General features: G+C 38.9%; 1 pseudogene; it reads right to left on the minus strand.

The window, feature by feature from the left end:
* The window catches only part of LOC105033385 (lysine-specific demethylase JMJ13-like), an 86,750-nt pseudogene extending 82,457 nt beyond the window's left edge, over nt 1–4,293 (minus strand).
* Nucleotides 4,294–24,353: the final 20,060 nt, after the last annotated feature.

Here is a 24,353-nt window from a genome sequence, read left to right on the forward strand (position 1 = left end):
TGTTTGTCAACATCTTGTTCGTGGAATAGTTCGACTCATCTGTTCACTCCATTGATCAAACTACCGACATCTTCATCAAATCTCATCTTCCTAGCAGGTTCCATGATCTTATGTTCAAACTCAAGTTGATGTTGACTCCACCACCTTGAGTTTGAGGGGAGAGGCGTTAGCATAATATTCCAGCAAATTTGGAATGCTAGTATGATATCTCATGATATCTCAACAAGTTTGGAATGCTAGCATGATATCTCAGCAAGTTTGGAATGCTAACATTTTATCCCAGCAAATTTGAGATGCTAGTATGATATCCCATAATATTTCAACAAGTTTGGAATACTAGCATGATATCTCAGCATGTTTAGAATCTAGAATAATATCCCAACAAGTTTGGAATGCTAGGCTAGGAATTAGTCAACACATTAATCTTAGAGATCTTGACAATATTATCTCATGTATTTGTATATATAGACATTATCAGTACAAGAATAACAACAAGACATATTCTTTCCTCTTAATTTTCCTTTACAGTTTACAATATTTAATAAAATAAACATCAACGATGGTTTCTGCTACATGTCTTCTAGTCAATCAAAAATGACATAATTTTTTCATCACATAAAGCTAGATGGCAACTGCAATGTGATTATATACCACTACTAAGCATAGTGTCAACTCAACACATAATTACAAACAAGAGAAATAGAAAGCATATGACATTACCAAATTTAGATGCTAGAGGAGCTATTTACTGGAGATAAATTAAGGGATCCTCAAACTCTTCCTTTGTAGGATAGAACACAGGACATTTCGAGATCTCATCAATCCTGTCAAAATTTGACATGCCAAATTTTGACACCTTATGCTTCAGAAAAGTATCCTTCAAAGGAGCACCTAAATTAGAAAATTTATCAGCATTTCTTTGCATTATTGTACGACATGATGTGGAGGTTCTCAAAGCATCCTCTCTACTTCTAGTCACCATAGTAGTGACATTTTCCCCTCCACGGGCTATAGAAAACTTCAAACGCTAGAGCTGTTTATCTTTTAGAATTTCTAATCCATTTTTAAACTCTCTCGACAAATAAGCCCTTATCAGAAAAGAAGGGACTAAATGAGATCAAAAGCAAATGAGTCAAATAAATTACCAATATCACCTTACATTTCTTTCGTAAGAACAATTCATGAAAATAAATAATTAAATTAAAAATTTGCAGCTTTTGTGGTTCTACTTTTAAGAAATATTTTGTCATAAAGTAGCAAAACAAAATGCAGCTTTTGATGTGGGGAAATCAAGCATATGTGGCTCTAACACCTAAAGGTCAGGAAAGGGGAAGATCTCTGCATGCTGATGGGATTTAGAACTTTTACCCATAGATTGCTTGCCTCTAACAAATATGCTTTTGCATGTGATAACTACCAATCCTTTCACATATACAGCTCGGGATGCAAATGGGTCAGTTCGGGTTAGATCGGATCATGAGTGACCCCAATCTGATCCGCTTCTTTGATTGGATTTTAATATTGGACCCAGACCCAACCCAATAGAAGATCGGATCGGATCAGATCGAGTACATATTCAAATTTTTTGACCCAATAGATTATTCAGATCAGATCGGGTCTATGTATAATCCAGCCCTAATCCATGAAATACGGATCTAGATTAGGTCTAGGTTTGATCGTGGGTCAAATTAACCAATAGGTATTAGTTATAGCTATTCAATTGATTTTCATGATTGAAGTTGAAGTTGATCATACAAGTTTACCTTCCAATAACATTCGCAACACAATGATTTTTTGAGTGGTCATCAATATGTGACAATTACATCCCAGAAAACTATCAAGATGTACCTCATGTATATATAGAAGCCGGTCGTGGAATATATACAACTAAAGGTGAAATATTTATTTCCTACTAATCCTCTAAATTTCTTGAGTTAGAAAGGTTGTGTAGGTTTGATGCAAAGAATTTCTTATGGAAGTGAAAAAGGAAGAAGATAATGTTTGTTGGAGACTCTATCAGCTTGAACCAGTGGGTGCCACTCAACTGTGGGGGTAGAAAGAGAAGAAAATAATGTTGTATAGGTGGGCAGTCTGCTGTAATTTGTGCCTAGTCCATGCTAACATGTAATAGGTTTGGGTCATGTAATGGGTTCGGGTCAAATCAGATCATTGAGCATAAGATTCATATAAACCTAAAAATTCAAATGGATCAGGTCGGATCAAATCGGATCAAAATTCAGTAAATCCAGATCGATTCGAAAAATAGAATGGGTCCAATTTTATAACTTGATCCAGATCCGGGTTCTTTTAAATAATTCGGATCGGATCTCCGTGGGTCTGGTCAGATCGGGTCGGGTCAGATCGGATCGTAGGTCAACCCGATCCATTTGCAGCCTTATAATACAGCCCCAAGTAATGGGGGACAATAGCCAAAAATGATGCATAAAAGCTACTTTAGTGCCAACCTTGAGGTGTAATGTCATCATCAAAACTTTTAGCCGCAGCATGATAGTACAAGAGGTCCAGTCCAATTACATTACCAAGTCTTGAGGAGAGTTGGTGCAATATCCACGGTCATTGGCAAATAATTTATAGGAAAATCCACATCAATAATTTTCTCAGTGCAGTAGAATTCGAGGGCTTGGTAAAGTATCCAACATAATGGACAACTTCTTGGAATATGAGGGTACCCATCTTTAAACAATAACAGGAAAAGATATCACACAAGAGCTTATCCAATGAAACACTGCGATGGCATAACAAAAGTTTACGCATCATTAATTTACAAAACAGTCCTAGAAGAGAACATGATACAGATGCTCTACCTAAAGATTAGCACAAAGTGGAGCAAGAAAGACACAGGCCAAAAATGCGATTCATGGGTATCTAAGAAGTTATAGAGCACCATCAAACTAAAAGACTTGACTAAGAGTCAATCATAAGTTTGTAAGGCAGTTTATGATCATCATCATCATTGACCTGGATCTAATAATTGCATGGTTCCAACCCAAGATCCATCTTTAAAATAACTCATTAAATTGATCAAACAGAAAGTTGATCTTAATTGGAGTCTTGCTGAGACCTATTACATGGCTCACATTAGACATCTTGTTTTGCGTGCGATCATTGCTGAACATCATTAAGTGGGAAACCCTGCTTTTTTTAAAATGTACGATGATTCGTAAGCAGCAGGTTGTATACTTATCCTGGAGAAGTCCATCAACAAAAGCCTTGTAATGCAAAATTGGAATAGCCGCAGCACCAACCTCTCACACCAAGAGGAAGAAAGATAAAGGTCAGTCCTAAATTGGAGTTCTTGCACGGCAACAGGTAATTGATGGCAATTCCCGTTTCTCTTACCTTTCCCTAAAAAATAATTGCATTAATGTTCATCACTTTTACATTGAATTGTTTTATCAACATATATAACCGGCCAGAATTTAAGATTTTTCAAGAATTAGCAAGGACAGAGCCTGCTTGTGACTTGATCAACACTAGAAACAAATAGTGTAAGAGGATGGAGATCCAGATATAGCAGATGTATAAGATCTTTTTGGTAGCAACTTCTCATAGAATTCATCAATCCCCCCTTCCTTCAATGTTCATCATAAGCATCGCTCAACCAACCATCTTCCAGCGAAAGAAAAACCATTGCAATCATGTAATGATATCCTCTAACCAGAAAAAGTAATCATGTAATGACTGATATTTGAGTTGGATTGACAAAGCTCACCTCTCTCGATCGATGTCTGGTCCCCATCCTCCCTGTGGTCATAATGTTCTCAACCAGAGGAAGTTCTTGCAGCCCTTTATGCCTTAGGCCTCATTCCAGATCACGCACACACACAATCTAGGCAGACCTAAGACTCAAAACCTCCTTAACTCACAACTCTCTTGCAGCCATTAAAATCTCTGAACTGCGTCCTTTATAAAGCCCCTCCTTGACACACTCCCACTCGAACAAGGATACATGCCTTTCCTACTTAAGATATAAATCGTTGCAAAGTAGAAAATTTATGAAAAAAAGGAAAGAAGAAAATTTCCTTCTTTTTTTTAGTCATCCAAAAGGTAAAAGGAAAAATTTATAAACGGTTATAAAATTCATTGGAAACCTCAAGCGCGTACCATCTCGCGCCGATCGCCGATCTCGTGCCGCTTCACCCGCCCAGTTCCGACTCAAGAAACTCCAAAACTGAGCCCTCCAGCGAAGCAAAAGAACCCTAGAAATCGATTCCTACCTTCAGAGGCGAAGCAATGGTCGTTCTTTTCGGAGAGGAAGGCGACGTTCCCCATTCAACAACGAATCAAGCGAAGATTCGGAGCTCCCCCTCCGAATCCAAACGAGACGTCCGAGATTCCTCCCATGAAGAAACCGAACCACGACCGGAGAACGCCGGAGAATGGTCCATACCATTCACGAACCACCAATACTCCGGCCAGCGAGAAGAGTTTCCGGCGGCGGGGAGAAATATGGGAGGCAAAGCGGAACGGAGGACGAGCCAGTGTCGCTTGTTTAAAAAAATATAATAATAATAATAATAATAGGAACAGTAGTAATAATAATAAAATAATTATAATTAGAAAAAATTGGGAAAATGGAAAAGCTCGCCGATTCCTCACCCTGTATTCCCAGTCTAAAATCCCGTTTCACACATTGCTTTCATAAATCATCATGTAAATTATATTTTAGGTCAACAAATTTCTTGGATTAATTAATGGATATGCATTGTTATTGTTATTATTATTATGGATATAGTGTTTGGCCATGGGAAAGGGCACTGTCTCTATCCCATAGTCCACTGGTTGCATGAGGGTGGCACGTAAGTGGCTTCCCTAATGGAATGAACGGATATACGTATAACGATATACTTAAGCACCATCACATGCCATAGATAGATTTAGATTTTTAGATCTTATGGTGTAGGAGTTCTAGGCATTATTCATTCTTAGATCACAGGATTCTGGTCCCATCATTTTAACTATTTTTTACGTTGGATTAAACTAGACTTGATCATAAGTTGTATTTTTCATCCAATTCCTAAAAGGCACTTCTATCCATGCAGTTGCCTCATCAATCTTCAAGACTTTTCAATAGTTTAGATTAGTTACTAGAGATTTGCTTAACAACTCTTTAGGACTCTATGTTATACTTATAGTAGAACCAAAAGCTATAATTTTTAATGTAATAATAAGATTAAAAAAGTACCAATTTTCATCAAAATGCATAAACCTTTTGGAATATCCTGACAAACATTCTCATGATAGATCATGTCATGTTCTTGAAAAGAAAAATATCATAAATGCTATCATGCTAGGGCTTTAAATAAGTTTTGACTCCAATTCATTTTTGCCTCCAATCCTTTATATCCCTGGTGCAGGAGTCCATGCAAGAACCGTGATCTTAATACAATACAATCTTCTTTCTTAGGGAAAAAGGAGAACAGAAGTATGATCTTCTGAGTGCATGCACACATCTCTCGTAATATGCTACTATAAGCAAAAAGTTTAAAACAACTAATTATCTAAGATTGCTAAACTTCATAAAATAAACCCTGAACTTTATATCCCAATTTAACTTAAACCTTAAATTTTAATTTCTCATAATTTGACTCCTAAACTTACAACTCATTTACAATGTGACCCTTCTGTCACTCAAACATTAAATAGTTAACGAAAAAAAGCTTGCACCTCACACGTGCCCTTCCATCATCACAAAGCCACTTCACCTCTAGCCATTTCGTTGTTCTATTTATTAAATAAACTCATGCAATCTCTTTGGTCTCACATGCGAAAGATATTTAGAGGGCTGAAGTGAACCACTTTGCTTCTATTTTCATGGGGTTCAATAAGGTGTTAGCTATTGTGCCACATATCTCGCTTCCATTTTTCCATATGAATGAAAAGGCTTAGTAGTGACTACCTCCGACAAAAAAGGTGAGCGGTTGCCTACCAAGAAGCCCTTTAAGCAATTTAGACATTTGCATAGAATAGAACCTTCATCCATTGACAACAATGTGCTTCTTCATGTTCTCCAAGCAATTTAGGTGTTTGCAAAGAAGAGGAACTTCCTCTACTGATGGCTATGTGCTTCCTCCATTGATAGTACTTTAACACATTTGTCATAACTTAACTTTGTGCCTATTGTACACTTACAAACAGGACTCATCAGTATGTAGTCGGTGATAGGGAGCATAAACGATGCACACTAGGTGTTCAAGAAAATATCCTACAGGACTGTGGTCTGTTAGTCTTAACCATGTCACTTTTGTTGGGGTGCTAATGGCATACTGCCATGCAGGGTTGGTCGGTGAAGGACGATTTCACTAAGAGAGCGATTAGAGAGAATACAATCTAAGTCCTCATCTTGCTTATTACAAATGCATGGTTGATTTGTTTTGTCGGGTTGGGCTTCCAGAGGATGCTTGTGCCTTCATCAAGGGAATGTCAATGTAGCGCAATGCAATAATATATTGTACTCTACTTACTGCATGTAATTTTCATAGTAATGGTAGCCTTTGAGCTCCCATTATACTATATAAGCAAAATGAAAGGGCACATATAAGGCACATGCCTTTCTTCGTTAACTATTTCATGCTGGAGCGACGAATGTGTCATATTGTAAATAGGTTATAATTTTGGGAGTTGGATCACGAGGAATTGAAGTTCAGAGTTTCAATAAAATTGGGGCATAAAATTTTGAACTTTTTTAGCCATCAGCTAAATAGTAAGAGAAAATCCATCTGACCATAGCAACACTACTTCTAACCCTAGCAATAGCAAGTGCCTAAAGGTGGAATCTAGGTTGATGGAAACCTCAACTAGATATTTAAAGACAAAAAGGGGCCTTGATTCGCATATGATGGACGAACGGATTTAACGAGTTATTCTTGATTCGCATTTTGTCGGGACTCATGGCAGAGGAATCGAACTACATGATAATTACACTTAGAAGTTCCATATTTCATTCTGTTGGATTGCCACCATATGTTGCTAGACATCACTAGTGGATTGTAAGAACTCACTAGGATTATTTTAGATTGATGATCCTTGTTGGATATAAGTTAGAATTATTCTAGTCCATTGAAAAGAATTTCAATGATATTGTGATAAAGATCACAATATATCCACTACCAGACATAATAGAACCTATGGGGTCACATACAAAAAAGATTTTTATCTGATCAGATGGTTGAATTATGACTATGAATCATAATAAAAATTAATTATCAGTATGATTGATAATACAAAAGTTACAATTAACCAATTCGCTAAGTGTTAGCAAGTTGTAGAAAAATTAATTAGCAATCGGATTGCTAATTGGCTCAATCTGATTGAGCTATAGATTTAAATCAAATTTAATTAAATTAGATTCAATTTGATTTAGTTTAAATTTGATTAGATCAAGTCTAATTGGATTACGAGATAATCCAATTGTATAAGGAGAACAATTTTTACTTTGACTAGGACTTGGTTGAATCAATTTTCTAATCAGATTAGAATTTGATTTAGATTTAAATTAAGTTTCTAATTAGACTAAAAATTAACTTAATTTGTTTGCTAACTAATTCTAATTTAATTAAAATTAAATTAAATTTAAATTAGATTTAAATCAGCAAACAAATGAATCCTAATCGGACTAGGATTTCTCTTTGGTGCCACGTCTCTCCTTATGCTACCTAAACCCAATGCTAAATCTGATTTGGCATGTGGTTGGACCAGCCCAAGCATCTCCATGCCACCTCTCTTATATCTATTTTTGGTTGAGATTAAATCTGATTTGATTTGATTTTGATTGGATCAAAACAGAACTCTCAATTTGATTGAATTTCATCTTAACAAACTTAGTCAAACTCTAAACCCTTTAACCCTTAGATTCCATCTATAAATAAGGAGCCTTATGGATGTGGGAGAGCATCTGTAATCCCACCTTAGGCATCAATTTTTGGTCATGCAAAAGCTTGGGGCATGAGGTTTTAGAGAGAGGGCAAAAGAGAGAAAGATTCTCTCCTCTTTTAGTTTTCTTATTCCTCCTCTTCCTCCTATTTTTCTCCTCATCTTCCCTTTGTTCTCTGAGAGAGTCTTAGAGAGTTGAAGAGGGTCTTCAATCAATCATCAAGAAGGCGTCTTTTACAAGAGAGCTAGCACTGCGATGAAGATAAAAGTTTCTGATTGAATCGAAGACTTCGTGTGGATATCTGTAGAGCTTGGATATGTGTGTGACTCTACAGAAACTTTATTCTGCGAAAAAGATACTCATCTAATCTAAATCTATTTTTTTTTATTTTCAGCATTTTAATCTTACATGTGATAGATCCAAGGATATCAATAGATTAGATCTATTGCATGCATGATAGATTAAAAAAGTTTTAATCTAAAGCTGAAATTTTTCTGCTGCTAGTTTCTAAATTTCTGTATGCACCTCTAAAAGATGAGATTTTCTAGAAATCCTTCATAGGTATGATTATTCAAGATACAAATAATATGCTTAGACAATTATAGAGAATAAGCCTAACTCTAGTCAAAAATATGTTTGTTTGATTTAGGTTATTTGAGTGCATTTTTTATTTGATACCTCAAGATCTAATCTAGTTGGTTTCATTTGGATCTTCTTTAATTTTCTCACCTTTTTAATATATGTATTTTCATGCAGGTAGAAAATTCTAGCACTTGGAAAGAAATTTCATAATTGTATTTGAAGAGTAAGTACAAACACCTAATGAGTTTTAAGCCAGGTCCTTGATAATGAGTTATCATACATCTCAAACAACCTTGCATAAGATTTATATGATCAAATTGATATTTGTTAAAAATTGACAAAATTATCCAAATTCAATAAAATCAAAGTCAAGGTGCAAATAATGTTATGAAGCTCATAAAAAAAAAATTAATAATGGCACTTTCCTTTTTCTCCCCTCCTCTCTAGAGTGAATTTCATTCTCTTACTAGAGAGGCAGATACGGTCATTTTGCTAGCTAAAGTTGAGGTAGTAGAAATGTCAATTATAGCAGTAGAGATAGTAAGAATAGTGAAGGCCAGTTTGTACTTGTAGAGATTTATACTCATGGTGTAGTCATGGAATCTATCCATCTTCTTCTTTTCTCTTAGACTTTATTGATCAGTCAGCTAGAATCCTTAATTCCCTCCTAAAACTATCCTACTAACCAATATTTTCTCTTATCTATCTTTCTATTCCTTATCTTCTTCTGCTAGGAGTCATAACTCTTCTTTTGTAATTCCTTCAAATAACTCTTCTTTTGTGATTCCTCCAACCTTCTTTTCTTTGGGCATCCTATATCCTACTAATCTGACATAATCTCCTATCTCTATCACCATCCAGCTTTCTCAAATCTTTCTCCCTCTCAAACCATCCTCTTGATTTCTCTTTTAATCTTGCTTTCATTATGAGGACACTATCACTTTACTTGTTGGAATGATCTAATGTGCTATCTTTATAGCGGCATAAGTTAGTTTACCTAGGGGTGCCATCAAAAATGATCTAGCCATCCTCCTTCCAACTCTCTATCCAGCTATCCAGTGAAGATCTCAAGTTTCCATGCATAAGCATCTGCCTTCATCCTTATTGAGTCTAAAAATGACATTGTGGATTCAAATATCTCCTTTCATTGGGTACATACATGTTATTCTGCCCAATAGACTTCGTTGCCCCCAGTTGCTAATGAACCATCAAGGATCCTATACAACTAAGAATTGGAGCTTAAATGATGTGTAAACCTCTACTCCACTATCTTCTGACACAAGTGAAGGAAGAAAGGGAGAGAGGAAGAGGAAGAGGAAGAAGTAGAGGAGGGAAGAGAGGAGAAGAAAAATGAAAAGGCAAAGGGAGAGGCTAACTCAATTGTTTGTATTATAAAATCTCAATAATGCAAATTATATTCTCAATTAATATAATAACGAGAAGAAAATATCCCCATCATTCTCTTCCTTAGGTGTTTATCTTATAAGATGGAAATAGAGGATTAGACGAAACCAAGAGAGATGGCAAAGGCATGTGCAGATGGATTAGAGGGTAAGATTTTGGGAAGTAGTTAAAAATGGAGATAGAGACTAATAACCTCTAAAAGCCAAATAAAGCACATATATAAAAGAAAAAACATAAAAATGAATTCAATCTTTTAAGTAAATTTCTCAACAAAAGCAAAAAGGTTTAGCAATAAAAAGTTACATACTATCTTTGAGCTAGCTTTTTCCATTACTTTTATTTATGCTTTCTTTTGAAAGAAGATGAAACCAAATATTTAGAAGGTAAGAGGGTAGACTCACTCTCTTCTACATGATAGAGTGAAACTTGAACCCTCTTAGTAGAGATGTCGATTAATATTTCAAATAGAGATTTTAAATTTTAAAACCTAACCAAGTTATACATCAAAAGTGTTAAGACTCAAAGTGGGATAGTTTTTTTAATTCTAGATAGAGTTGAAAGCTAGCCTAATTCTAGATAGAGTTGAATACATCGAGCTCTACTAGATAAACATAAAGATGTCTATCTATACTTCAAAGAGACAAACTTTAAATTTTCAAAAATTAATCCTTAAATCCAGGTTATGAAAAGTGTTGCATTAGAAGTGGGATTCTATATATGATCATGATATGGCATACTTGATTTTTCTATAAATACCTTTCATGTTTTCCTAAATTTTGAGAGTGGCTGCAACATTCTCTTTCTCTCTTCTTTCCATTGAATAGGTATAGAGATGGATTTATATAGACAACCTAAAGTCCTAATAAAAGTTTATACAAAAATAAAATACTAGAATACTCATAAAATTTTAGAGTTTACAAAATTCTAGCCCTAGAGTCCATATAAAAAATAAATTTTTTATCTTTTAAATGATAAAAAATTTTAGATTTCTATATTAATTGCACCTAACAAAATTGCATCCTAAATTTTTTATTTAACAGTTCGTCGTTATATTCTTTTGGTTGGAAAGAACTCGATTTTGAAGAGTTTAACTACAAGTACCTCTTGAGATGCTCACGATCCAAGATACAAAACTCATTCTCTATAATTTTTTCTTTTTTTTTGAGAAACCAGGAGGAAGTATGATTCTTCCCTCAAGAATTAATTTATTAAGCATGTTTAGGAAAGGATATATGGAAGATTGACTGGATTCACTCTTTCAGTCTTTCGAGGGGGAGTTCATTATGATGCATGGATGAATCACATTAGGCTATAAAGAAGAAGAGAAGGAAAAGAAGGGGTCTTAGGATATGATGACCACAATCACAGGACCAAGCCAAGAGCCTCGTAAACACAATGAGCCCCTTGATAGCTTTCGAATTCTACTCCAGGCCCAAGACTTCTAATTATAAAATAGCTCTTTTTTTGCTTGGGGCTCAGTAAATAAACTTACACCTATTCTGGCTAGCTTTCCAGGTTGCCATTGAATTCTAAAAGAGAAGCGACCTAGATGACCAGTTTCCATACTTTGTAGTTAGTAAAAAGAGAGATCCAACTCTGAAAGGTGGTGATAGCACGATTAGCTATTGCCGAAAGCATGATAGCTCAGAATTGAAAAATTCGATGGTTACGCTCTTTTCATAAACACCATGTGCCTATGGTGATTAAGCATTCGAAGGTAGGAAACTAATTATTTATAGGTTTTTGTCGCCTCTAAGAGTCCCAGACTTTGTTGAAAGTGGTTAGGAGCTCTAGAAGATTAAACTTTGACAAGATAATGATCAGAAATCTTTAGATATCCATACTGCATCAATATATGGTCCATCGATTCCTCATTTTCACCACACAAAGCACATTTGTTTATGATGTTGAGGCCCCTCCTAATCAAATTTCTTGCCATCAAAATCTTGTCATTATAGTAGAGCCAAGTAAATAATTTAACCTTCTCCAAAAGGAGAAGCTTCCAGATGAATTTACCAAGAAGAGAGACTACTCCACCATGCCTGAAGAAGTTGTAGCAATGCCATACAAGGTATGTTTCAATTACATTCCACTTCCAATTCCACTTGTCAGTTTCAGTAGATAGAGAAGAAGATTAGAGAATTAGTGGTAAGATCTGGAGCTCCTCCTTGCTTATGGACTCAATGGGTATTTGAAATTAATTTTATTATTAGTTTAGGGAAAGAACTCTACCACTGAGATGTTTTGGTTCCTAGTAAACTAAAATAGATTTAGGAGGGTGACATTAAATGCACTCTCTCCGAGCCAGGTATTATGCCAGAAAAAGGATCTTGTTCCCATTACCTAGTTCTGGGTAAAAGCATTGTTTGAATAAACCATATAAGTTGAGGATGTTTCTTCAGAAAGGTGCGGCTTTTCCTATCAAATACCTTGTTGGCTACATAGGCACTCTTCTTGAGTAGTAAATGGCTCTCAGTAACTTGTATTATGGCTTTTTCTATTCATTAAAGAAACTCTACCACCACTTAAGCAGAAGAGCTTGGTTGAGGATAAAGAGATCCTTAACTCCTAGACCTCCATACTTTCTTGGTCTAAAGATCTGGTTCTAGTTCACAAAGTGTCCGATGTTATTGCGAGATTGTTGGCGCTCCCAAATGAATTCATGACAAGCTGGTTGATTTTCTGAATACAACTGATGGAAGTTTTAGCACCAACATCCAAAATATGGGAATGGCTCTAAGTATTGAGTTTGTCAAGGTTACGCGACTTGCAAGAGTTGATGTCTTCTATTTCCATCCACTCAATTTTTTGGATATTTTCTTAATGAGGAATGACAAGTCTCTTTTGTTCAGATTTGAATGATGAAGGAAAATACCCAATTAACAAATGGATAACTTTGCAACCTAACAGCCAAGCATAGAGGCAAGGTTTAGAGTCAATTGCTTATTAATTCCCAAGCCATTGAGTTGAGTTTTTTTAATGTTGATGCTTTAGGCCTATGGCTAATTCAAAGCTGTATAGAATTAGCTTTAGGGCTTAGTGTTTGATTTATCAACTTTGCAAAAAATCAGAGTATCGTCAGTGAATTGTAAGCATTGCATTTGCCCTTCTAAACCATATGGACCAATTAATTACCAAAAAAAACCCACGTGGACCAATTCCATGGATCAGATTTTTGGAGTTGGTAATCTTCAAAATTTTTACAAGGTCATCTGTTACTAGGATGAACAAGAGAGGATAGAGTGGGTTCCCTTGCTTTAAACCCCTTTTGTTATGAAACCACTTACCAATAGAATTGTTAATGACCAAAGATGAATTAGAGGAATGAAGCAGGACCTTAACCCAATTGATCCATTTTTCATCAAAATCTTTGTGGGATAGGAGATCAAACAAGTAGCACCAGGACACACAATCAAAGGCATTCTCAAAATTTAGAGCTAAACTCAAACAATGGAAGACTAGAGCTAAACTCAAACAATAGCTGGACTCTTTACATTAGCAAGAGGAGATCCTTTGGCAACAAAGATCACGCAATTTATGGCTTCGTGAAGGTGACCAAAATACAAAATCTTTCATATAAGTGTATCTAATAGCCTGAGAAAGAATCAAATTTTAGAGATTCATCAAGGCAGCAAGGTTCTTAAGACACAAGCCAAAATTAAGTAGGCTTTCCTTGCTTATTGTGTCTCATTACTTGGATCCCCTGGAGCCAATCTTGCTCAAATTTTGTTAGGATTTGACGCCTCGAGATTCAGCCCACATTGAGCCCACAGCGAGGTTCGCGGCGAAAAACGGACTCCAACGAGACCAAGATCACCTGAAACGGAGCTCGGATGGAGGAGATACGAGCTTTCGAAGTCGGCACGAAAATCGAGGCGACGGAGGATCGCCGGCGACCGGCGGCGGACGGCAGCGGCGCGGCCACAGGCGGCGGCGCGCGGGATGCGCGACCTAGGCCCGCGCGCGGGGGGGCCTGCGGCCCAGGCGGGCTGGCGGCCCAGCGGGGCGCGCGGCCCAGGCGGGCGCGCGGCCCAGCCGGGCGCGCGGCCCAGGCGGGCGCGCGGCCCAGGCCGGGCGCACTGCCCAGGCACACGCGGGCGCGCGGCCCAGGCGCGCGCAGGCCCGCGCGCGCGGGCCGGCCCAGGCCAGCGGGCCTGTTGGCCCTTGCCCCGGTCCACCGTGGACCGGGTGGTCCACGGCGTGGTCTGCGGACCGCGTGGGCGTTTCCCACGCGTTTCTCGCGGTCCACGGCCCTATTTCGTGGACCGGAGCGCGATCTAAGGGTCGGGGTTTTTGGATTTGTTTAGGACTTCTAATCACTCTCTAATCGGACTCTAAGCTATGTTTAAGCCTTTAAAAGGCCTGAGAACGAACAGAAGCAGTGCGGTTCGGTTTCTCGCCGCCGTACGAACCAGAGGAGAGAGAGGGGGGCTCGGGTTTTCATCGTACGGAGCCGTACGAACCAGCGTGAAGAGAGAGAGGCGTGGGTGTGCTGTGAGAGAAGGAGCAGGAGGCTCCTGGACAGCGGTCGCCAGGCTCTTCAGGGGTTCAGGGGGGTCTCCAAGAGAGAGAGAGCTTTTGTGAGGGGAACTTCATGTGAGAGAGAATTGGGTGTACAAGGGTTGAGGGTGAGGTCTCCTCTTATAAAATTTTCTTTTCATAGTGAAGTTTGCATGCCCCGTGGAGGCGAGCCCTTTTGTGGCTGATCCACGTATTTTGATTATTTTTCTTTTTTGTTTTGTTTCTTCTTTCTTCCTGCTGCATCGCGTGGTACTGAAAGGATCTTGGGAGGTGGTGTCCTGGCCAGACATCCACCCAACAAGTGGTATCAGAGCAAGGCGGTACAAGGACGCAGATTGCAGTGGTGGTGAGCAAGACTGAAGATGGAGAAAACAGGAACAATCAGGATGGAGATCAACAAGTTTGATGGTAAGAGCAATTTCTCCTTGTGGCAGGCAAGGGTGAAGGACGTGCTCATCCAACAGGGGTTGATCGAAGCTCTCTTGTGCGATGAGAAACCGACCACCATGGAGGTGCGGGATTGGAAACGGCTACAGATGCAGGCGGTGAGTACCATCCGCATGTACCTGGCGGATGAGGTGGTGATCCATGTGCTGAGCGAGACTTCCCCGACGGTGCTGTGGTCGAAGCTCGAGGAGTTGTACATGGCGAAGTCTCTCACCAACACTCTTTTCCTCTGGAGGCAGTTTTACCAACTGCGGATGACTGAGGGATAAAGCGTGCAGGAGCATTTGAGCCACTTCCAGAAGATCCTCACCGGCCTCCTCAGCGTTGGCGAGAATGTTGAGGAGAAGACCAGGGTGCTGGTTTTGCTGGCGTCGCTTCCTTCTTCGTACGAGTCCTTGGTGACTGCTCTTCTAGTGGGGAAGAGTACTATCAAGATGGACGAGGTCACCGCGGCGATACTCCAGAACGATGTTCTCAAGAGGGAGAACCCAGCTTCGAGCTCAGGTGGCGATAGCTCAGCTTTGGTGGCTTCTGGAGGAGCAGGAGGCGGTAGACGGAGCGACAGGAGATCGCATCGAGGGCGGTCTAAGTCCAGGAGGGACTTGAGCAAAATCAGGTGTTACCGGTGTGAAGAGTTGGGGCATCTAGCCAGAGATTGCCCTCAACTGAAAAATCGGACGGTGGCTGCTGTAGCGACGGCCGGCAGTGATTTAGATGGAGATGTCTTCGAGATATCTGACGAGGTATCTACTTCTTCCCAGCAGTGGATATTAGATTCTGCATGTCCCTATCATGTGTGTTGCAGAGAGGAGCAGTTTGACTTCTTGGAGAACAGTGAGAGCACTGTATATCTGCCGAATGGATCGAGCTGTGCGATCAGAGGCATTGGGACGGTCAGCTGGAGGATACATGACGGTGCAGTGAGGAGATTGGGGGAGGTCCGATACATACCCAATTTCAGGCGGAATCTTATCTCACTTAGCAGACTGGATTCGAGAGGCTACAGGACGGTAGCTGGTGGAGGAATCCTGAGGGTGCTACGCGGCGATAGGATTGTGCTGGAGGGGAAGAAGGGGAACAGAGGATATTATTACCTAGCAGGGAGCCCAGTGCGAGGTGGAGCATCGGGAGCCAGGTGGAGCCCAGAGCGAGGTGGAGCTCCAGGAGGCGGATCGGGCACGAGACAGGAGACTCGGGAGGACGAGAGGCGACGTCGCAAGGTAAGATTCCTATTGCCGCAGGATGATGCCCCGAGCAGGTCTCAGGTCCGGAGGAGCACAGCATACGACGGAGATGGGATCGAGCAGCCTGGCTCGACTCCCATGTTTGCCCATCCATGATCAGCAGGCGATTGCCCCAGGGCATGGGGGCGAGGAGATCCAGAAGCTCTCGGAGTTTGGAGGAGGCCGAATATCGAGTCGAGGTGGAGATTGTTAGGATTTGACGCCTCGAGATTCAGCCCACATTGAGCCCACAGCGAGGTTCGCGGTGAAAAACGGAGTCCAACGAGACCAAGATCACCTGAAACGGAGCTCGGATGGAGGAGATACGAGTTTTCGAAGTCGGCACGAAAATCAAGGCGGCGGAGGATCGCCGGCGACCGGTGGCGGACGGCAGCGGCGCGGCCGCAGGCGGCGGCGTGCGGGACGTGCGACCCAGGCCCGCGCGCGGGGGGGCCTGCGGCCCAGGCGGGCTGGCGGCCCAGGCGGGCGCGCGGCCCAGCCGGGCGTGCGGCCCAGGCGGGCGCGCGGCCCAGGCCGGGCGCGCGGCCCAGGCGCATGCGGGCGCGCGGCCCAGGCGCGCGCAGGCCCGCGCGCAGGCGCGGCCCAGGCCCGCGCGCGCGGGCCGGCCCAGGCCAGCGGGCCTGCTGGCCCTTGCCCCGGTCCACCGTGGGCCGGGTGGTCCACGGCGCGGTCTGCGGACCGCGTGGGCGTTTCCCACGCGTTTCTCGCGGTCCACGGCCCTATTTCGTGGACCGGAGCGCGATCTAAGGGTCGGGGTTTTTGGATTTGTTTAGGACTCCTAATCACTCTCTAATCGGACTCTAAGCTATGTTTAAGCTTTTAAAAGGCCTGAGAACGAACAGAAGCAGTGCGGTTCGGTTTCTCGCCGCCGTACGAACCAGAGGAGAGAGAGGGGGGCTCGGGTTTTCATCGTACGGAGCCGTACGAACCAGCGTGAAGAGAGAGAGAGGCGCGGGTGTGCTGTGAGAGAAGGAGCAGGAGGCTCCTGGACAGCGGTCGCCAGGCTCTTCAGGGGTTCAGGGGGGTCTCCAAGAGAGAGAGAGCTTTTGTGAGGGGAACTTCATACGAGAGAGAATTGGGTGTACAAGGGTTGAGGGTGAGGTCTCCTCTTATAAAATTTTCTTTTCATAGTGAAGTTTGCATGCCCCGTGGAGGCGAGCCCTTTTGTGGCTGATCCACGTATTTTGATTGTTTTTCTTTTTTGTTTTGTTTCTTCTTTCTTCCTGCTGCATCGCGTGGTACTGAAAGGATCTTGGGAGGTGGTGTCCTGGCCAGACATCCACCCAACAAATTTATTGGGACAGATTGCATCCGGCAACTCACCAGACTTAAGTTCATTGGTCATCCCTTTGACAGAAGAAGAGATCAAAATGGCAATTTTCAATTTGGCAGAAAGTAAATCACCAGGCCTAGATGGCTTCCAGATTTTCTTCTATCCGAAATTTTGAGACATCATCAAGGATGATATCATCAAGCTATTCAGTGACTTCTACAATGGTGTAAGTGATCTCTACAGACTTAATTACACCTACGTAACACGTATCCCAAAAAAAAAAATTTTGTTTCGATCAAGGATTTCAGGCCCATCAGCATAGAGAATGAGATGATTGAGATCATCTCCAAGATTTTATTGATTAGGCTCCGAAATAAGATGGATGAATTGATTTCTGACTACCAAATGGCTTTCGTCAAAGGCCGAATAATCTTTGAGAGCTACATTTCAATTGTAGTGTTAATTTCATGCATTTTGCAAACATTCAAAGCTCCTAGATGTTTTCATTCTCTATAATTCAAGAGGCATTTGACAAAGGGTGGCCTTTCCATGGGAAAGGATAATTATGGAAGCCATTATTAAAAGAAATAAAATTTATCATCTAAAACATTTCAATCTCCTCTCTCTCTGTTATAAAAAATATAGTATCTTAGGAACTGAAGTACTTGCACAAATACTAGAGATGGTAAAGCAAGGAGCTCAAAGGTGCCTCAAAATGATAATAAATCCTCCACATGGAAAATAGAACTAATATTCAAATGATTGGGTAAATCAAGTTAGTATGCATTATTTCTAAGTTTTCTGATGATGAGGAATGGTCCAATGGCTTGAGAATGCAATTACTTGATACAATATTTAGGCAAGTGCTCTACACAACTACGAACCATGACATTATTTCAAAATCCTTAGCCTTATGATCCACATTAATAGTATGTGTAATCCACATTACTCACTACAATTTTATGTCTAAATCTAAAATTCATGATATATGTATCCTATGCAATGAGAACTTGAAGGAGTAGCTTATTCTTAGAGCTATACTACTTACATAAGGATTTGGTAGGGGTCAAAATTGATGTTCTTGTCCTTGTTCTTAAGAAAAAAAGTTGTTCTTCTATAATGGTTGGTCACATCTAGATCATAAAGCTATGGGTGCTCTAACAAAACATGTGCCATATCAATAGGTAATACATCATAGTACACCTCATCCTTAAAATCTTTTATTTTGATGGGCACTATATACTTTCGATTATAGGCAAAGTTGTCTTATAAACCGAAGCTACATTAAAAGGCTTGGGGTCGATGTTGCTCTATCTTAAGGTCCAATCTAGCTATAGAAACCTTTGAGAGCACATTTATAGAATTACCCAATCTATTGCCAACTTAATAGACCTCTCATTACATTTAATGAAAGGGTGAAAAATACTAGTATGCTTCCACTTATCACTATCCATAGTAGTAGATTGAACACTCTTTATTATATTACAATAATGGTTGGCTATCTGTAACTTATCCTCGAGCTCTACCTCATCCCATAATATTTTATGAGTTCTACTACCTAGTCCTCAACCTCTAGTAGGTAATCAGACTCTTGCTTTAAGACAAAAGCTCATTGAGGACAACATACAGCTTTGTGACCTTTATTATGATAGTGGTGAAACTGCAAGAAAAACTCACTAAAACGAGGGTCACCTACAGAACTATTAGGATGAGTAATAGATGGAGGTTTCATATTCCTAGTAGTACTATCTCTATAAGCTAACAAAGAAACAATCCTAGTCTAGATAACATATCTTTATTTGGAGATAAGTCTAGATTAACAACACTCACTCACCTAAGATGAGAACTTATGTAGAGAATTAAGACACCTCTCTATATTGATGGCCTTTTGATAGGTCACCTCCAAAGAATCAGGAGCATAGGACTCTAGCCCCTCTCTTCATGTCTACCCTAAGCCCATTGATAAACCTCCTGATTGTATGAAATAGATTTTTCTATATTTTGGTCCTAAGCATGAACTCATCAAATCTTTCCATATATCTGGACAAAGTTAAATTTGGCCTAAGATTCAAAAGCTTTCATTAAATAATTGATTTCTATATTAAGAAGATAAGTATTTCCCCTCCAGCTTCTACATCACAATTGCCCATAGGGTAATAAGTGATTCATTTAGATGATGAAGGATTTGTTGAATACTCCACTAATATCTCTTTGCAATTTGTGCTAATTTCTTATAGCAAAATAAAATCTCTCTCTCTCTATTAGTCATATCATACCAATCAAAGTAATCCTTAGGCTCATCCAACCAATCTAGAAAGGTGTCCAGGCCTGATTTACCATCATAAAATTGCACATCCTTAACCAAGAAATGCTTCTATTGTTGTCTTGATCATATCTGTGGGGTAGAGGGGAATGTCCATTAACTCCATCAAGCTATCTAGCATGCTAATCAACTAGTCTATGACGAACTCCTCCTTAAGGCTACAAATGGGTCGGCTTGACTCGTGACCCAACCCAATCCATAATAAAAGACCCATGGGATAGTGTTGGATTCTAAAATTGGATCAATTTCATTTCTTAGATCAGGTCTGCATTTACTAAATTCAGATATGATCTGACCCAATCCGATCCATTTAGTTTTATATATTGACTTAGAGCTTATACTCAACGACCCGACTCAACCATACCCGAACTCAATATTGGACCTAAATCCCTCCTCTATTTGGAGAATGGAGATCCAACCCAACCCATCAATATTGATTGTAATTTGTTTGGATAATTTGATGTACAAGTTAATGCATAGATAGAGCAATGCAGCTTCCAACAGCAAGGCTTTTTTTTTCAAAATTAAAAAAAAATCCAACTCAAATGCCCATCTTGAATATTAACAACATAGCCTGATCCACTAAGTAAAAGGGCTTGATTTGAGGCTAAATGTTGGCCTAAAAGCCTATTTGCATCGGACCTAAATCAAGTTTGGGATAACATGTTGCTCTTTGAGAATAGGGATTGATTTCAAAGCCAAGTCTTAAAGATCGCATAACATAATTCTGAAAACATGACATTAAATGCCTCCATTGTTAATTCAAATATTGGAGTGAATTTATTTGTGTATGGTGTAGGTTGGCTTTATGAATGAGACCCAACTTAGATCCAAAATTTTTGGGTTGGGGTCAGGTTATGCATGGATTTGATTTGATCCGAATGACCCATTGGGATAAAACTTTTCTCTATGGATCCAACCCAATCCAACCTGATCTTCCATTGGGTTGGATCTAGGTCCAACATTAAAATCTGATCAAAAAATCGGATCAAGTCGAGTTCACTAATGACCTAGTCTGATCTAACCCATCTGTACCACTACTCCTCCTAGATGACTATAGACAAGCTACCTATGGTCTTATCCACACAGGTGTCAAGATCTGTTATTTCTCTATAAAATCATCCTCCTTATTTACATCCTCATCAAACCAAGACTCTATAAAGTAATAAAGATCCTAGATAAGACTCTAATGGTAAGTTTAGGGGCATAACTAATTCAATTAGTAGCTGCTACTAATCCAAAAGTGAGGAGGATACCCTAGATTGACCCCACTAAATGAGAGGACCCATTGGATTGCCTAACAAACTTGTCTACCCTTGAAACTCTTCAAGCTTGAGCTATCTATTGACTTAATTGCTCATATTGCTGACTCATTAGCTCAAATTTTTGGTCTAAGAGTTCAAAAAGGCTTGAGGGTCAAATGGTGGTGTAGAAATAGAGGGAATGACATTTGTGGCAGTTTGGTCCATAGTGGATGAATAGCCATTCCATTTGTTCTTGGTCATGGTGTGACATACTTAAATGTAGGGCTATCCAAATATACAAAAATAGACTAAAATCACATCAAGTAATTATGAATTTTAAACTACTATAATGTATACACGTAAGACTAGTAAGTTTAAGGCAAATGATATGGCAAAAGCTAAAAATACTACAAAAAAATAGACTATTAGCGACGGTAGTTGGCTAACTGCCATCGCTAATAGTCATTTTATCATAGCTAATTGTATTAGCGATGGTATGTCGTTGCTAAAAATTTGATAGAAATAATCTCGTCACTAATTATCGTTATTAGCAATGACAAATTTACCATCACTAATAACGATAATTAGCGACGGTATTAGCGATAAAAAATCATCGCTAGTGATTTTAATTTTTTTTAATTAAAATATTAAAAAACTATTAACGATGGCCATTATCATCGCTACTACCATCATTAATAATTTTTTAATTTTTTAATAAAAAATTTAAAAAACTATTAGCGACGGCATCTATCGTTGCTAATATTTTTTATTTTTTTAAATTTATAATTAAATATTTTAAAATCTATTTTAATCATATTAATAAGAAATAATATTTTTTAAAATCTATTATAAATAAAATAATAATTACTTAACATAATCATAAATATAAAATTAATTATATTATATTAAAAATATAAATTATATAATTTTATAAATTTATATTATTTTATAAGTATCAAAATTATATATATATATATATATATAAATTATATAAGATCCTTCTGATCATCCTCCTTATCCTCTTTCTTCTGTACGTCTTCTCCAATAGCTGATGAATGAGAGTCGGATGTCCCAGCATCCTGTAATAAAAAAAATAAAATATTATTAATAAATTTTGATACAAAAGTATATATGTTGAAATGAAGACTATATTTCGATATACTATTTTAATTTTCGAACAGATTGTTCTTACACATTCGATGATACGGAGCTATAGACACATTCGGTCCATCGTTTGGATGGTTAGCTTAAATTTTTATCCCCTATATCTTCTTTTCGGATTCAAGCCTAAATATATAAAATTTTTAAATATAAAAATTTAAAATAAATAAAAAAATTATTAATAGACTTATCTACTGTGATGGCTGTGGTAATGAGTCCAGCTGATTGTGCAGATGTGGATCTCAAAAAATCTCAACGACCGTATCGCGGACGGCATCTCAGAAGCTTTGAGATTGCTGACTCTAAAGCCTCTGCACGACCTCCTCCACATGTGCATTAGCCCACGTCTGGATCGTTAAGTCCTGAGAAGAGTATCGAGCTGCTGGAGGGTTGAAGCTATGGTCGAATCCTATGATCCGACTCCTACTCACCCCATCAGTGGCCTTGAGCCATCCATCGAGATCAAGGAGGGGCTGAGAAGACTGGTCCTCGCCGTGCCGCGATATGACATACTCTATATAATTTGCCTATATAATTTAGAAATTCATTAGTTCATATATATATATAATGTCCAACCCCAACTAAAATAGCCCAAAATAAAAAAGGGGGGGGGGGGCGATTTTGAGATCAGCACATGCTCTACACATGCTGGGAAAGCTAGAATAATGTGGAAATTGGGGGAAAAACAAGGAGTTCTACCTCCGAAAAGAGTCCTAATCCACCCAAAAAATTGAGTTAAACCATTCTTTTTTTTCTTTGTTCTTCTTGATATAGCAGAGGTTAATCTTGTTTTCACCATGGGAAGTGAGATCAAGACCCATCCAAACACCAGGTAAATCTTTTTAACCATCTTCTCTATGTTCTCCATAGTTTATAAGCTTGGATTCTTGCTGCATTTGTTGTCAAATTCCTAGAAAAATTTGATTTTGAAACCTTTATTTTTTCTCATTTTGTTCATAGTTTTTTTGCTACCATAAATCAAATCAAATCCATCCAAAAAATAGGTAAATATGTTTCATTATCTTTCTTCAATCTTTATGGGTTTTAATCTTGAATTTTGCCAAGTTAATCTACTGAAAATCCCTTGAAAATTTTTATTTCCCCTATTTCTGCATTCTGTCCGTCACCATGAGTCACCGTCGATCATCGGACCTGATCAGTTGTTGCCGTCCAGGACTGCCCCTCTGGTCGTGGTGGTTGTTGGCTAGGGGTAATACCTCTTTGATCGAAAACAAGGGAGAGCACCCCTGTTCCGTGGAAGAAGAGAAGAGAAAGAGGACACAGGTCCTCTATTTCATCGTGGAAAAAAAAGAATGAGAAGGAAAGAAAAAGGAAGAAGAAAGAAAGAAAAAAGGAGAGAGAGAGAGCTTCTCTCTCTTCCCTCTCTCTCTTCTCTCTCTCACATACTATGCCATTATTTTTTCTCTTTATTTTCTCTACCTAAAATTTCCTTTCTCTAGATCATTTCTCTCTCTTGATGGATTTCTCATTCTATAAATTTTTCTCTCTATAAGATTAGTCTAATGAAGGATTTCTTTTAATGATTCTAATCCAATTTCAATAAAGAGAGTTCTGATCTACGATCGTCGCACAGCGTATCGGCACCCATCTTGATCAGACTAAATATCTCTAGATTTGATCATCCATTATTTTTATTGAACAATCTATACACTAATTTGATTGTGATTTGATTTAAATCACCTTGAGCCGACTGATCAGATTGTCGGACAATATCGTCTAATTAGTCCTGATCCATCTTGTTAATTTTCTCTCCTTTGATATTCTCTTTGTACGTGATTTATAAACTCAGTAAATCCAACCTGTTGTTTTGAATCTATAAGTTGATTCTAGAAAGAGATTTTTAGCTGCTCTGTCAGTTGGACAGTATGCCCTCACCATCCGAGTTTTTATTGATAATCCTAAGATCTAGTCTTTGTTAATATCTATTAAATCATTATATTTTAAGTAACTCTGATTAGATGAAGTTATTTGATGAAATTGTTCTCTGACCATCGCCATCAGGTAGTTTACTAGCTTCCATCCTAGTTCTTATGAGATCCTATTAAATTTGGTCATCGTTAATTATAGTGTCCATCTTGCATCCCACTTTAAACTTCAATGATATATAAGATTATTAGAACTAATTGATTTAGGACCATTTGGCTTCACCATTTGATTGGCCTATCTTTGATCTATCTTGATTCAAATATGAAGCTATTCTAATCGAACCCCTAGTTGGGTTATTTCACTCCTTTGATCC

Source organism: Elaeis guineensis, chromosome 12 (assembly GCF_000442705.2).
Source record: "Elaeis guineensis isolate ETL-2024a chromosome 12, EG11, whole genome shotgun sequence".
NCBI classification, from domain to species: Eukaryota; Viridiplantae; Streptophyta; class Magnoliopsida; order Arecales; family Arecaceae; genus Elaeis; species Elaeis guineensis.